The 16,327-nt window shown below is 38.9% G+C and overlaps 1 non-coding gene and 2 pseudogenes across 1 annotated transcript; all 3 read left to right on the plus strand.

Annotated features, from left to right (window-relative positions):
• Positions 1 to 847: 847 nt before the first annotated feature.
• Positions 848 to 918, plus strand: TRNAG-GCC (transfer RNA glycine (anticodon GCC)). Its single transcript has one exon. It is a non-coding gene; the product is annotated as a tRNA-Gly (tRNA).
• A 7,178-nt stretch (positions 919 to 8,096) lies between these two features.
• On the plus strand, positions 8,097 to 10,244 carry LOC148299040 (heat shock protein 90-like; annotated as a pseudogene).
• A 4,185-nt stretch (positions 10,245 to 14,429) lies between these two features.
• On the plus strand, positions 14,430 to 16,006 carry LOC148299041 (kinesin-2b pseudogene; annotated as a pseudogene).
• Positions 16,007 to 16,327: the final 321 nt, after the last annotated feature.

Consider the following 16,327-nt stretch of genomic DNA (forward strand, 5'->3'; position numbering starts at 1 on the left):
CGAAAAGGTTCTGAATGGCACCCAATGCATCAGTCGAGGCGTTGTCGGATTCTATTACAAGTTCAACACTCTGTTTGCCTCATTCCTAGAAGCTGGAGGTAGTGAAGAAATTGTGAATAAATAATAGTCCTGAAGAAAAGGCTATTCCCGTTGGAGCGATCGTTGGAGGAATTTTAGGAGGATTCGCGCTCATTTCTATAATTGCATTCATAGTCTACAAATACAAGGAGAGCACTAATGGGAGCATCCCAGTTATGGATCAAAGTACTTCAGGCGTTTTCGATGGGAGGAAATCATCAGTGAAAGTCCAAGAAATTGACTCCAAACAGTTCCATGCGAAAAGCGGTTCAATTGATCATGAATAGCTCAACAAATAATCCTATATTCACATGATGATTAATACGATGGAAATCAATTTTACCGGTCTTTCCCGGCCTTCCTTGCATCATCAGCCTTAGAAACTTCTTTTCCTTGCTCCCTAACATTTTTTCTCCTTCCTTGTATTGAGGTCGGTTGGAAATTAAGCTTTTTCTTCTTTCATTCTTTCTTGTCAGACTGAGCATGTTTAGGGATCGGACTTTTGATTAATATTGTATTTATTCCGGGGTCTTCTTGTTTATTCCGGGGCTCCTACTCTCTTTCAGTCTGTTTCCTAGATTCATCTCTTTCATTATCTCTTTGATACAAGGACCGGCAGCAAATGATTTACAGTTTCGCCCAGGTACAGCCTCTTTTCTCGTGTTCGTGTTGCTGGATCAATTAACCTGTTATTCAAATTTTCTTGTTGAATATAGTCTATTGTTCGATTTCCTGATTTGAAGGGTGCGTCACTGTAGTGTTCAGATAAGCTGCAATAGTTTAGTGGTAGAATTGAGCGTTGCCATCGCTTAGGCCCGAGTTCGATTCTCGGTTGCAGCATTTTTTTTATATTGTCCCAAAACTCAATAGTACCAATAATACCAATAACAACAATAATACTCATTATCCTCTCATACATTTAACACTGCTATGCTACTCTTTTTGGCGAGGACCACCCATAAATGTGAATAGACAGATATATATAGAAATTGATATAGCATTGAATTTCGCAACAAAATAAAAGACAAGCCGAACAGTCTGCCATTATCGCTATATCTCAATAGGCGAAAATTAGCTTGAACAATCACAAAAAAGTAACTTACTCATATTAGTATCCTTGAAACAAATCCTGAACTTTCTTCTCCCTGAGTAAGAGGGAGTTTTCATTCATTTTTTGCAGGTACTCTTCATCATACTCCGAAACACTCACGGTGTCGTAGTTTTGTTCGTTCATGTTCGGAATGAAGGGCGAGGGGTATTTCTTCTATAACATCTTCTGCCAATTTATGTCACTGAACCATGGGTGCTTCTTTATTTATTCAATGCCTTTGGCACCTAATCGCTACTCTTGCTTTCTTTTCAGCATTCCATTTATGAAATCGGCTGATTTTGGATTCCAACCTGCTGGGATTTGGTGTGGCTTAACACTTGCCTAGTAAAGCAAAATCTGCTAGCGAATTTATTGGCGGCTGTACCCACGGTAGGGTCTCTATTTTATGAGAAACTGTATACTTTTCCGAGCATGCATTCGTAGGCGATCACTCCAAGGGCAAAGAAATCAACCTGGAATGTATGATTCTGATGGTTGATAACCTAGGGAGCCATATACCCAGGAGTGCCACTGGTATCCTTATAATTTTAAGGAGTGTGAATCCTAGCGACGCCCATATCAGTGATCCTCAAATAGCCCTTTTCATCAATGACCAAGTTCTCCGGCTTGATATCGCGATGTATAATATTATTGGCATGCAAGTACTCTAACCCCACAACGATGCAGCATACAAAGAATTTGGCAATATGCTCCGGAAAAGTGCAATACCTACCAATTTGATATCGAAGATCTCCTCCTGGCATCAGATCCATCACGAGGTACAAATTGATTCGATCTTGAAATGCGTAGATCATGTTGACTAGAAATGGGTGTTTTAGCTCAGCGAGTAACTATCTCTAGTTTAGCACAGATTCGATGCTCTTCTTCGTAATTATTCTAATTCAGAAAAATATGTTACACTGTTTTCGACATTTATTTCATTGCGAATATTTTTTTCTTCGGTTTGTACTCAACTTTCATCACCCTACCGAAACCGCCTTTGCCGAGAACTTCCAGTGTTACGAACTGCTATTTTTTAAATGTTTGAGTGTTTCTATTGTTGACCGGATTCTTATTGTTTTTTTGGGTTTTCTGTTCCTTGTGGGTTTGATTATTTTTGTGGCACTCGATACTTTGCAGCGGTGGCTAAATCTTTGGATTCTTTTCTTTGAAAATCATGTAGTTCAGCAAAGAAAAGTTCTTGGAGCAGCTATTGTCCTGTTTGCGATCGGGCGACTAAAAGGACATTCTTCTTAGAAGTCTATTCTGATAGTCTTTGGTTTTGGATTTGGATTTAGGCTTTTCGCGCGATGTTGATTTCTATTGAGAGCCTCTCTTGCTGCGGCCTGTTGGCAGAGCAGAAATGATATTTTTACGATGACTGATCTTTGTCTATTTGTTTTATTTTGCCTATTTTAACATTTGTTACTATTACAATTTATTGCTATTATTATTTGAAAATGCTCAAAATATTATTATTCAATTATGTGTTTCATTTCCATTCGAAAGATTCACTATGCATCGGCATTCTTTAGAAGAGGGTAAAGTAACATAATAAACCTCTAGTCAAATCAAAGCCAATATAAATATCATCACTTCTATTCGTTAAAATCTTAGCTTTATAGAAAATAGAGAACTAATCTTACAATAAAATATATTAATATAAGGGAGTCCTGATAATTAATTCTGATATTTTTAAAACACTCGAAAAACAAATCAAATAGATGACGGACATTGTTGGGAAGACCGAAATTTAACAAAAAAGAATCCTACTCATATTTATTCTCTTGTGGTGTCCCGGAGTCTTCGATGTCTTTGTCAATCCCACAGTCTTTTCCAATCCAACTTTTTTGTGCAAGGATACTCCCAAACTCATCAAATAAAAATATGTCTGCGAACTTATTCACAATAGCAGTGATTCATGCAAGTCTGCTAACTAACTGACAGGAACATGCGATGCGAACCTTTACTGTCAACATTCCAATTCTCGAGTGTTTATACAGTCAATGTTTTCATTGGGGTGCATTGCCGGATATTTGATAACAACCATTCTGATGGATAATATCGGTCATAAAAAAACATTCCTTATTTTGATGGCTATCTGCATAGTTTCCAACTTGATGTAAATGCACGAAATTTCTGAGCAATCCTACAGCCTTATCATAATAGGCCAGATATTATTGGGAATAACAAGCGGTGGAGTCACAAACTTCACTCCGATCTATTTCTCGGAAATTTTATCATCGAATTAAAGCAGAAAGAACTTTATACTTCTCATTTTGGTCTCATCATGGTAAAGCTGTATGTTAGTTTAGGGGATTTTGGCAAATTGTATTCGGAATTTTCATCATTATTTTCCCAGGTTATCATTCCTATTACATTGGGCTTCTCATTCTGCCATCGGCTGTTGGAATTTACCTCATTTCCCAATACATGATTGAAAGCCCAGTTTATAATGGGCTCCTTCTGCAAAACAAAAAGATGCTGAAGCAATCTATTAAAGCAATATCTAAAGTTAATCAAGTTAGTGCTTCCTAACTCGAGCAAGCCCTAAACATATTAAATCAAGATATCAGAACACAGTACTAGAACAAGCAACCCAAAACAGCTTCCCTTTTGTAGATATATGAACAACAACCACAAATGGCGAATATGTGAAGGTTTTTGTGATTCTAACGAGTTCTTAGATAGCTTTTCAATCCATTTATTTCACAGTCTATATTCTGATGGAGCATATTGGATCGGACTGTCAGCTTCACTCATTATGATGGGCTTCACTGAAGGAATGCCTTATGTTTTCGGAGGTAGCATTGTGTTACTATTGTAGGCTTCATAGTTTCGAAGTTCGATCCCAAACATTTGATGATTGTGATGTGATGATGGTATGTACGGTTGCAACTGGGCTACTTTTTGGTCTTTAGTCTGTGCAAAATAGCATTACGCTTCAGGAGTTACTTCTACTCATTTTGGTCTGCTGCCTCACTCTTTTTTATGGCGCATGGTATTTGTTTCCTTTCGCTTACTTCCCATCGAATTTGTTATCATTGACAATTGAACTTATTAGTGGATTTTAAAGTTTGGGAAGGTTTATTGTCCCATTTCTGGTTAAATTCAGTGATGGTTTCAATATTGACCCAATATTTTTCGTGTGTTTCATTGGTATTTTTATCGGAATTGCACCTCTGTTTTGTCTGCTGCAGACTGGTCAAAAGCCAAAAATCTAATAAAAATTAATCGCCCATTCAAGCAACCATCAATAATTCTAGCCCTCGTAAAAATGAATAACTTTACTCGCCCTCTTACATTACAACAGTAATAAAATGAAGCAATTCATAATTTTATCGCTAAAGTCATGGACTAATTCCTCATTATAATCTATCGAACACCGAATAAATCAATTATGCCGTATAAATATGAAGATAAGTGTTCTCTACATGAGTCGCAAATTTTCATTTACTTTGAGCTTTATCCCTCTTTTCTTTATACTATACTTAAATTACTCACTTGCCAGCCAAGTGCTAATAAGTAAAGAATATATTTTAGCTTATTTTGTTAATTTTAAGTAAATTTTTAATTATTTTAATTTCTTCTTTATATAGTCTTCCAAAACTGTCAAAAGAGACGGCTGATTATCTCTGTTTCTTCTCTTATAGCCATGTCCTGATTTTGTGTAATCCTCTTTGTTATGACACTATCTTTAACTCTCATGATTGATATCTCAATACTGAATATTCCTATTTATGCATTTGTAAGATAAGATAAGATAAAGTGAACAGCAACTATTCATCAAATAAGCGCAAAATTATGAATAAAGGAGATAAGCAGTTATGCATCGATATCAACATCGTTGATGATGATGATTTTCATATATAGAGTTTCGTCAGCTTATTTAATTAGAGTTTTGGAACAATAAGTTAGTTCATTATACAATAGAGAATGCTCAAATTCTTGGACGATCGTACCCACTAAAAAGCCGCTAAATCTCCCAAGAAATATCTACCTGAAATGTTATACGGCATCAGCGCATAAGCCCCTGAAAGCTTTCAAAATCCACATACCATAGTCCATCAATCAACATACGTCAACCCCTATTTGCATTTCGAAGATGCACGTAAAAAGGAATTGAACCAGCCTCTGAGCAAGTATAGACCCGATTGGACAAAGAAGACCAACCTCCAAATGATCGAAGTATTGCCCTATTAACCTAGTAACACAAAATACTCTCTGATCACGTAGAGGAGCAGTGCCCCAAGAGCAGATACCATTAGTTATACTACAAATAGTATGAGGATAAGAGTAGCAATGGGGTTAGGTTTCGAATCAACAAAGGAGAGTTCTCTAACTTTATTTAGAAGAATAATCACTATAAGAGTATTGGGCCTCTGCATGGCCAGTAACGAACCAATTCCAGGATTTAAGACACCAAGAAGTCGGTTTGGTTGAAGCCTGATATCACGCGCGCCAACACCGACAACAGTCCATCTCATGCAAGTCAGTTCTCCCTGACTAAGACATCGAAGAATTCCCTGTAGTACTCGACCTACTTTTAGATTAAGAAGAAGTCTCTGGGCAACCACAGTTTGTTCAAGGAAAGCAGCAACTCAAGCATGGACAATAATTCGAAGCTGTTGTCTGAAAAATCAAGAATCAGGAACAATAGAGACCTATTCAATCACACATTCGAGCAGGAACTTTCCGACAGGAAGAAGGGGTCCTCTTATCAGAAAAAGCTCCAACTGTCCAAGCTGCAATCGGAAGCCATTATGCCTACTTATGATTTGAATAAAAGGAAAATCGGAAGGAATTCCTTTAATTAGGAAGGAACAACAACTAATGAAAGGGAACAAAAAAAACTAATAGAGAGGAATGTGCTTTAGTCAAAGGAAACTGAAAGAGAGAGAGAAGAAGAGATAGAACATTTGGAAGCCTTTTAGAAGAAGTTATGGAGGAAGTTTAAATGATTAATAGTAATAAATTATGCACATATTATTCATAATTACACAGAATTTTACTCAAGCAGCTCTTGCAATAATACGTCTATTTTAATTCAATGTCAAAAGGTAAAGTTAAATTTCACTATCATTTCTGCGATAGGCTTTATCATGCTTGTTTTTGATGAACTGTCGGAAGCTACAGATAAGATGTTGTAATGGTCCCTTTTAAAGGAGATAAAACTTTTGTTTCAATATTCTTTGGCTCTTAGCGGTTCTCTTTGCCATTTTAACCTTTATCATGAGAACCTTTGCCATTCTAGTCGCCTTCATGTCGTCTGTCAGAGTTGGCCGGAATAGGAATTAATAGAGTATTTCTGGATTTGGTAAGTTTCTTGGAGTCCATTTCGATATTGTGGTGGAAATTAACATTAGGAGTCGACCTTCCGTTCCTAATCGTTGTGCCTTTCTTGATGAAGTCATTTTCCCACTATCCTTTGACTACATGTGAGCTTCTTGTCTCATTCGAGTAATGATACTAAATGGTATATTCTCCGTAGCCATGCTTGCAGAGATTCTTACATCCTCCCTCGTATTTACGAACTTACTTAATAATTCCTTTCGGGCCTTTGTCTTCGAAATAATGTACAATCAGCATTTATATATCCCCAACAGGCTGATTATTTACCCACTATTTCGCAGTTAAGCTAAATATCAAGTTTCCTTTTTTCGTAATGTCTTTGGATCTTTCAGAAACCCTGAGTGTTCCTGACCCTTCAATGACATTGCTCTTACTCAATCCTTCCCACTCAATTAAGAGAGTAGGATTCACTTTCGACATGTACTGAAGAGTGGAAAGTGCAGTACTTGTGGAGAATGTAGATCGAGGGGTGGGAGTTAAGTATTCGGTTGGAGTTGGCGCAAAGGATCCCAACCCCAACCCCAACCCCAACCCCAACCCTCCCAACCCCAACCCCAACCCCAACCCCAACCCCAACCCAACCCCAACCCCATGCTTGGTGACATGATAAGCACGATGATATAATTTATGAATGGTTGTAGTTGGTTCATCTCTATGAAATGAGATGCAAAATATTTGATTTAAATGAAACTAATCTGCGAGATTCCATAAATATTTCTATAGCTGCTTCAGTATGAGCTAAGCTCCGAAAAGCCTCAAAATCATTGAGGGTCGAACCTCCTAAGCCCAAGCATTCACCCGAAGTAACAAAAGAAGAAATGGAATCTTCATCCCCATGAACTCCTAAGCTTATGAATAGCTCCAGAAAAAAGTGAAAGAAGAAGAGTCGAATATTCAAGTCCCAACCCCAACCCCAACCCCAACCCCAACCCCAACCCCAACCCCAACCCCAACCCCAACCCCAACCCCTACATCTATGCCATTTGTTAGTTCCAGTTTAAATATATAATTTGGAATATGATTCATTATATTCTTTATGATATAATATTTTGATACAGTTACATTGTTACGTAAATCATACTAAGAGCCTAAATTAATGCCGAGCTTTGTATAATATATATTAGATATCATGGTATTTGCGCTGCTGTCGATGTTCAGGTATGGATTAATGAGTCTGAAATAATAAAGAATATGAAATCATCGTTCACGAAATTAATCTATATTTGAGAATGAGTCGCAGCTTTCTACTATTCAGTTCAGCTCAAATTAATTAGATATCGTTGGATTCATTTGATTGTTGATCCGATTCAAAATATAGCTATTAAAATTACACACATTCTATTGAGCTGTTCAAACAGGATGAGCATATCCTATATCCGACATATCCAAACTCCAAACAGATTGATAAGCTAATGCAGATACGAATCTAAGTTTACAGGCTTAGCATTAGTTGTAATAAGTCTACACTAGCTAGTCTGAATGTTGCAGTTAAATAAATGATTTATCTAGGCATTCGATTATTCTAGAAAATGTAAGCTTTATATGTAGATAGTGGGTGATATCAAAATATTTACAAATGGCCGAAGAACAAAACGCAGGAGTCGAACACTTTGCTTTCAATGCTGATATCCAACAGCTAATGGGGTTGATCATCAACACCTTCTACACCAACAAGGATATCTTCCTCAGGGAATTGATTTCCAATGCCTCAGATGCCTTGGACAAGATTAGATATAAATCTCTCACTGACCCTGATATTACCAGTGATGAGCCCACCTTCAAAATCGAAATTATTCCAGACAAAGCCACCAACACTCTCACTCTCCGAGACACCGGTATCGGAATGACCAAGCAAGAACTGATCACCAATTTGGGGACTATTGCTAAGTCAGGCACAAAGGCTTTCATGGAGGCCTTATCACAGGGAGCTGATATTTCTATGATTGGGCAGTTCGGTGTTGGCTTCTATTCAGCCTTCTTAGTAGCTGATAAGGTTACAGTTATCTCGAAAGCGCCAGGAGAGAGTCAGCAATACAGATGGGAATCCACTGCTGGAGGAACTTTTTCGGTCGTTGACGACGATAGCGAAGACTTGAAAAGAGGTAGCAAAATAATCCTCCAACTCAAATCGGATAACGTGGAATGCTTAGAAGAGAGGAAACTCAAGGACTTGGTTAAAAAGCACTCGGAGTTCATTTCATTCCCCATTTACCTGCAGATCGAAAAGACCACGGAGAAGTAGATTTCCGATGATTAAGATGACGAAAAGAAAGAAGAGACAAAAGATGATGCTGATGCTGAAATCAAGGAAGATGACACGAAATAAAAGAAGAAGAAAAAAATCAAAGAAGTGTCAACCGAACTAGAATAACTCAACAAGAGCAGCCTATCTGGATGAAGAAACAAGAAGATGTCTCCAAGGAAGATTACGCCAACTTCTACAAAAGTCTCACAAACGATTGGGAAGATCATTTGGCTGTGAAGCAATTCTCGGTCGAAGGTGGCCTCGAATTCAAATCAATCATCTTTGTGCCAAAGCGAGCTCCCTTCGATATGTTCGAGACCAAGAAGAAGAAGAATAACATTAAGCTTTACGTTAGAAGAGTTTTCATCATGGACGATTGTGAAGAATCTAATTCCTGAATGGCTTGGCTTTATTAGGGGTGTGTCGATTCAGAAGATCTCCCTCTCAACATTTCCCGAGAGTATTTGCAGCACAACAAAATTCTCAAGGTCATCAAAAAGAACATTGTCAAAAAATGTTTGGAACTTTTCAGCGAAATCATGTAAAATGCCGAAGATTTCAAAAAGTTCTACGAACAATTCTCCAAGAATTTGAAACTTGGTATCCACGAAGATTCCAGCAACAGGCCCCAAGCTCGCTGAGCTCTTAAGGTATCACACCTCCAAATCAGGAGAAGAATTTGTTAGTCTCAAGGAGTACATTGCACGCAAGAAAAGAAAACCAAAAATAAATTTATGTCATCACAGCTGAGTCCAGAGCCGCAGCTGCTGCTTCTCCTTTCGTTGAAGCCCTAGTCAAAAGAGATATCGAAGTTATCTATATGGTTGACCCCATCGACTAGTATGTCACTCAACAGCTTAAAGAATTTGAAGGGTTCAAATTAAAAAATTGCTCAAAAGAGGGCCTCGAATTAGATCAATCTGAAGACGAAAAAAAGAAAGCTGAAGAGCAAAAGGCTGCTTTCGAAGGATTATGCAGACTCTGCAAATAAGTTCTTTCAGATAAAGTCTAGAAAGTTCAAATTGGGCAAAGATTGACAGAATCCCCCTGTGCATTGGTTACTGGCGAGTATGGCTGGTCAGCAAACATGTAAAGAATCATGAAAGCTCAAGCATTGCGGGATTCCTCAACTTCTAACTACATGGTATCAAAGAAGACAATGGAAATCAACCCTGACCACCCAATTATCGTCGAACTTAAAAAGAAAGCTGATGAGAACAGAAGTGACAAGACAGTCAAGGATCTAATTTGGTTGCTGTTCGACACTGCTCTATTAGCATCTGGATTTTCACTCGAAGAGCCATCATCGTTTGCTGGTCGCATTCACAGAATGATCAAACTTGGCTTATCAATCGATGATGATAAGATTGAGGAGGAGCTTCCCAGCTTAGAAAAGGGTACTGAGCCGACTGAATCAACTGCGAATAAGATGGAAGAGGTCGATTGATTGATTGTTTGACAACATATGTTGCTCATATCAAATTGCATAAAAAGGCCATAACTCTTCAGCGGACTCACCTAAATTTCTGGTAATAATTGCCTATGATGTAATGGATTTCCATCGTATTTAGGTTGTCTTAGATTATCTTTATTCACACCGAAACATTCGATAAAATAAAGACAACAATCTTGATTATAAGTAGACTCATCGAGGATAGGTTAGGTTATTCTTATGATATATTCATGGCCATACAGATAAAAGATGATTATGCCATATTCTTGCAATTTATGTATGTAATTATCATTATTGGGTACAGTCAAATGCCTTCAATGTAGTTAGCACTGAGATACCAGCTCCAAATCCCACACTATAATAGATGACTGCTCTTCTCTTAAAGAACAGCGAAGCCAACAAACCGACAGCCAATCCTTGGAGAGCCGATTGGGCAGTATTAATCAGTAGCTTATTGAATTTGTACTAGGCATTATAAACCTGTTGAGAGGAGTAAGAAAGACAGTTGGCGGACGGGAGACCCAGCTTAATATGTGAGATCTTCTAAATACTATTGGTCATGATGTTGCGAGCTATTTGAGCAAATGGATATATATAAATATGTAAATATGTAAATATAAATGAGTGGGTTGAACAACTCCATGCTATTAATGGGCGTCAGCTGCGAGCAATAATTTAATTGTGATATAATAGATTAATATTAATTAATATTTGGGTGATGTTGGATGAGCTGTGTTGTGCTGAGTTGATTTGTGTTTGAGTTGTATATATATCATTATTGCCCTGAGGAATGGTGTACGGTCGAATCCTCTACAATAACATCAAAGAATATACCCCCAAATGGTACCCCACGGTCCCTACTCCCAGACTGTGAAGCCTGTCTTTGGTACTTACTCTCATCATCTAGGCAGGAAAACCCAAGTTGTCTCCAATTTCAACGCTAATCCAGCGACTAAGGCTCTTTGGAGGAATTTCGCTTTTGTTTTTCAGAGGCACAGCTTCATGTGGCAAGTTCTGATAGTTGCATGCGCTTTTGCGACCCTTCACTCGGTCTATGATCCCTTCCTGTATCTTTATAAAAAGAATAACAATCACCGTTCATTTGCGACAGCCAAAGCCAATTAAGTGGCCTATAAGAAGAAGAAGAAAGAGCTCGAAGAAGCAGAAGAAGCCGAATAATGATTAAATTATCAATACAAACATTTCATAAATACAAACAATCCATACACACAAACTATTCGTGGACATAATATAAATCTATTTGTATAAAAGACTGGCTTCTAAAGCTAAATCCATATTATTTATATATAGAGCACTCGTATTTACGCGAAACATTAAATGCAAGAAATGTAAATTGAACTCTCCAACAATTCAACCCCTTACGTACACTATTGCCTAGCCTAAGTAATCTCTCAAACACCTTCTCACCACGATCCTCCTGACGCACACAGCATACGATTGCATGCCTGTTAACTCCTCGATAAACTCGATCGATAAATCCACGTCGTTGTATAATGCGATAAACATGCTGATAAATGAAGAGATAGAAGAGCTGTTAGTCTGGGATGATAACCGATCAAAATGGATTTGGATGCTGACATTGGTGGATGCGATCAGGTTCATCATTCATGCTCTGAAGAGCTTCTTGAATAGTGGGAAGGTTGGTAATTCATTGGTTATCTGTCCTTAGACTTCAGTGATTTCCAGCGGTAAATCATTATGGAATAGACAGCGCTCTCTAATATCCCAAATGCTCGAAGGAGCTTCTCGAACAAATAATTGTCAAGCTCAAGGAGAAGAACATTGAGTCCATTATCGCCGAAATCACTCACGTACTCATCGCAATACCAATAGAACTCCCCTGTCAAAGAGTACATCCGATTAAAATCAGTCCCCAAAGAGGCCAAGCTGTCTCACATTATTCTCACAATGATCGTCGAGCAGATCCATCGCATTATCGTCGAAGATGCGGATATGTTTGTTTCGGTTCTCAACTTCAAAGACATGTTTCTCTATTTGATGCGAATTGCCAATGAGTCTCCAACCGCACCCTACAGCCATGTTAACATCCGGGAAATAATCGAAGCCAAAGGTAATCAAAATGCCTCGATTGAAATAGAAGAGACCAGGCCATTATGGAGGCATTTTAAATAATTACCGATCGCCAAAAGAGCCTCTGGGATCAATGTTGTGGATTCTCAACGAAGGTTTAAAGGATTAATTTTCAGAGAGGATTTCAGAGATATCTTTAAAGGCTGGCACATCGACTACTTATGGATGAGTGTTGGTAATTTCATTCAACACAAACTAACGAACGAAACTGGCAATGTGCCTGAATTTCGATACTTCAATCCTGACGAAATCACGAAGGACATTATCTGGAAGATGGTGATGACGAGAAGGAACGCGGTAGTCTGGATAAACTAGGAAAATGAAGTGGAAGCTACAATCGGATTGATGGAATTATTTAAGTTATATGCTCCATGATCACATACTTACGACCCCAAAGATTTCAATTCCAGAGCAGCATTTTACACAAAGGAGATAAATTGTTAATGGCATCATGTCATTTTATTTTTGTTTCTGTATACAAATAGTCTGCCAGGGAGTTTGGTACATTTAAATTCTTTGGATTTTCGGTGTTTCTCTGAGTTGCAGAGCTCCTTTCGCTCACTTAGCTTGGCTCCAAAATCAAAGTGGTGTTCGCTTTGGTTTCCATCTTTTGATAAGTTTTATCTTCCTGAAGCTTTTCATTTGGTTTGCAATTTCCGCTAATTATTTTCTCAATTCCCTGCTTTCTTTGCGTTGGGCTCCATGACTGACATTTCGATCAAGAGGCAGAACTAATTATTGAGCTACTCGAGCAGTTTCTATTATTTCTATGTTGAAGTTTGGGAATATTCTAATTTAATGTTCGTATCAGAATTGCTGTTGTGACTAGTGTGAGTGCTTGCCCTGTTGAGACGATAGCCAAGGCGACTGGATGGCTAATCTTCATTATTTACTTGTGTTGATGCCTTTCATTCTTTTTGGAGCTCGCTATTTGTTTGGACTTGCTTTAAACCTGAGGTATCTTTTATCTGCTCGAGATATGAGACATCTTCTCTCTGCTTAAGACATGAGATATCTTATCTCTGCCGTGAGTTCCCCTGCATCTGATCTCCCTAATTGCTGTGTTCTCAGAGGAGGGGATTATTTAATTCTGCAGCCTATTGACATTCTATTTGTTTTGACCGGGATAGCCACCAGCATCGCCCGTTGTTCCTCCATTTTCTTAAACTTATTGTACTTTTCTTCAAGCTTCATAGCTTCGTCCTTCATAGTTAGCTCCTGCTATTTCATAGTGCGCACCATTTCGAGTAGTTCTCCATTCCTGGCGGCAATTAATTAGTTTTCCTGAATGTACATCGAGATCAGTTTTTTGTGATATTCTCAGGTTTATTCTTGATGAAGGGGTATGCAGCGGGTACTATTTAATGTTGTGGAGAGGAGCCTTGCGCATATGTGAATTGGGATTAGAACTACAGTAAGAATTTTAAGGACTGATTGTCTTTCTTGTCCAAATGAGGGGTTGACTCGTACTATTATTCCGTTTATTCAACTGTGAAATATTGCGAAAGAATGGAGTCCCTGCCATAGAGACTGCAATTGTCTGAGGAGTTGGAGGGTGTTTGAAGGTTCCGCATTTCGATTCTATAGTAACGAATTTAATTAATTAGATAAACAAGCATTTGTCAATAATGATAGTATTTCCCTCATAGCCCCATAATGCAAATAAAGATCTATGCAGAAATAAAGTTAAACTATCAAACATGGCAATCCATCACATTTATTTATTGGTTATGAGAATAATTATTTGCATATTTAATGCATATTGAGTGGTATCTCATTAACTCATGATTGATCTGCAAGTTGATGAAATCAAATAATAATAAAGTTATAGCGAATGGCAGCCATCCTTAGGAAAGCAGCTAAGTATCAGCGCATATCCACAATTCTGATCGAAGGGGAAGCGCATCTCAAAGATCCTTTTATCCCTCCTCCACAGATCCTCCATCCCCCCACATCCAACCGCACACCTAGTCCCAATGACATTACGGACTTTCCACAATACAAAAGCATCCCCATTCCAGAGTCGATCCCTTACATGTAGGGCAAGTATCGCCCTCCAAGCATCCCATTCACGACAGGTACTCGGGTCATAACTCAGGATGGTTCCCTTACAACTCGTATTTGCAGAAGGGCAAAATCTACACTTGGTGCTCATGCGGCTTATCACTGACAAACCCGAGCTGCGATGGTGCCTGCAATGCGGCCGTGACGAGATGCAGGCCAGTTCAGTACAATGTCTCAGAGAGCGGGTACTATAAGCTATGCAACTGCAAGAACTCAGCCAATGCTCCATTTTGCAATGGAACACATCGCGAACTCATAAAATTCCACCACAAATCACATAGAGGCTTCTATGAGATCTGGGGGCAAGTGGCCTTCTATGCGGGATTCGTCTACATGTACTGGAATTGGTACACCTGATTGATTGCCTGTAATTACAATTATTTCGATATTCATAGCACGAAAAGATGCATCCTATGAATAGGAATGAACTACAATTCCTAAACTAAATAAACTAAACATTCAATATATAAAGAATGAATATAAAAGGATTGCCAATTCATTTTATTCATAGTTTTAACTGTTAATTTCAATGCAAGCGAAATCTGAGGACTCCATCCAGGTGTGCATTCGCATCAAGCCTGACCAATAGGACAACTCAATCATACAATACACCCAAACCGAAATTCATCTCGATAAGAACCATTTCGGGTTCGATCGCATCTTCCCCGAAACGTGCACTCAGGATGATATCTTCGAAGCCATCGGCCACAAGGTCATCAAGCATACCCTCGATGGGTACAATGGGTGCATATTCGTTTATGGCCAAACTGGCTCAGGGAAGACCTATACCATGATTGGTGGCAACGACGGCCTCATGCAAAGGTCATTTGTGAAATTGTTCACTTAAATCTAGTCAGATCCGACAATTTAGTGCATTTTGTCATGTTCCTACTACGAAATCTATAATGAACAGATCAATGATCTCTTGGATAATAGCAGCAATTCGAACAACTACCCATACACCCTCACCCTCACCCCCAACCCTACGGGCTCCATCTTTTTTGGCAATGCCCATGCTCGTCGGGATAAAAAATTGAACATCAGGCAGGACACCAAGAAAGGCATCTTCATCGAAAACCTAACGGAAGAACCAGTCTACACCTCTTCTAAGCTCCTCGAGTGCTTAGAGATGGGAATGAAGAACCGGCACGTGGGTGAAACTCTCATGAACAGAGAGTCGTCAAGATCGCACTCAATCTTCACCATATCGTTGTCAATTCGCACTGAGGTCAATGGCCAGAAGGTCCTCAAAACTCCTAAGTTACATTTCGTGGATTTGGCAGGGTCCGAGAGGCAGAAGATGACTGCTGCATCTGGAGACCGTCTTAAATAAGCCAGCAACATTAATAAGTCCCTGACAACTCTGGGAATGGTGATCAATGCTCTCACTGGATAGAAATTGCGGACACACATTCCGTACCGCGACAGCAAGCTGACTAACTTACTCCGTGACTCTTTAGGCGGCAACTCCAAGACCTTCATTATCGCCACAGTCTCTCGTTCCATCCTCTGCTTCCAAGAAACTCTTTCCACACTTAATTTCGCAAACCGTGCCAAAATGGTCAAAGTGGCAGCACTTATCAACGAGGAATCCCTCTCCACTAACATATAAAGCTATAAATAATAAATAAGGAGACTGAAAATTTAAGTAGCTAAACTCAAGTCAGGTTGCTCCACTGGCAAGTTGACTCCTCAATCATTCTCATCTTCCGCATTAAATACCGGCAACAGCATGATGCTCATGGCTGCTAACTTTAACAATATGCTAGCATCGACTATTTCTGCAAATAACCGAGCAGATGGCAGTAACGGGCATGATTACGACGAGCAATTCCGGACAATCAACGATAAGATTACAGTACTGACAGAACACATCGCAAAAGGCATTGTGTCCCCATCAATGGAGCAGCTCGTAGAGTAGATCAAAAGCTAT

This window comes from Brachycentrus maculatus, unplaced genomic scaffold, assembly GCF_059751285.1.
Source record: "Brachycentrus maculatus isolate JH-2025_06_01 unplaced genomic scaffold, ASM5975128v1 h1tg001390l, whole genome shotgun sequence".
Lineage (NCBI taxonomy): Eukaryota > Metazoa > Arthropoda > Insecta > Trichoptera > Brachycentridae > Brachycentrus > Brachycentrus maculatus.